This window comes from Panulirus ornatus, chromosome 47 (genome assembly GCF_036320965.1).
Source record: "Panulirus ornatus isolate Po-2019 chromosome 47, ASM3632096v1, whole genome shotgun sequence".
Classification (NCBI taxonomy): Eukaryota; Metazoa; Arthropoda; class Malacostraca; order Decapoda; family Palinuridae; genus Panulirus; species Panulirus ornatus.
Window position 1 is genome coordinate 6,993,746 of NC_092270.1, and position 1,356 is coordinate 6,995,101.

Sequence of the window (1,356 nt, forward strand, 5' to 3'; positions counted from 1 at the left end):
TCAAGGACGAAATGTGACTTTAGTGCTGGGCGAGGATCAGGAAGCTGTTTGCAAACGAAACCTAAATGAATTTTTGAATATCTAATTTATTTACCAGTTTGATGACTAGGACCGTTACCACAAATTAGTGTGTGTCTCTGTGTTTATTTGCGTATGTATGTGTGTCAATATCTACATATTGTGTACATGTTCAAAAAATTCGTCAACGTTTCCCTTACAGTGAAACAGCTCTTACTTTTCAAGAAAGCGTTGGTCAGATTTTCTTGCTATTAGTTTCAATGATCCATAAAGCACTACAATCAACATTTTGATGATCAGGAAAGGTCATTTGGGACATAAATCTATAGCTACAAATCGAAATGTCTTGAACACGTTGTTCAGTTATTCAAGACAATCATACGATCATACACGTTTTCAATGCACATTGGTCCTTCGAGAAGGAAATCACTAAATGAAATACTTCTAACACGAGCCCAGTATGACTTACCTGCGATCTCCTCACCCAATATCACTAGTTTCTACCCTAAAAGGGCACATGGATTAACTCTGTTACTTATATTTCATGAATGGAAATGCATGGTTAGAAAGACTGACTAAAATTAATGTTTTAGCGAAGAAAATATTCCACATAGTAAATACTGTAGTTCCTATCCAAAAGCCATGGCTATCATAGAAAATGGACACGAGTTAGTAAAAAGCGGGGTTTTGATAACGTAGGTTTTATTATCCCTCGTCCAGATATTTTGGCTCTAGAGTTTACTGCCAGCTCCCCCAGATTAAACTCGTTTTGGCCCCGTTCACTTTATGACTAGGCTTGGCCAGAGCGAAAAGTCGATTTGGCTCCCTACAGCTTAAAGTCACGAAAAATACGTCATCAAACCGTAAGTGAACACATCTGATATCTATCTTCTAAGCGCTTGTTCTGTGTGACACTGTGTAGTCTATTTCCTCAATGTCTGAGACAATTACAGAATAAAGAACACTTAATGCATTATAGATATTGCAATGGCTGGACTTGTTTACATGAACTGAATTCAAATCCTTTCATAGAACTCTATTCATAGTTTATATATATATATATATATATATGTATATATATATATATATATATATATATATATATATATATATATATATATATATATATATATATACTATTTGCCATTTCCCGCGATAGCGTTAAGAACAGAGGACTGGGCCTTTGAGGGAATATCCTCACCTGGCCCCCTTCTCTGTTCCTTCTTTTAGAAAAAAAAAAAAAAATATATATATATATATATATATATATATATATATATATATACATATATATATATATATATATATATATATATATATATTATATATATACACACA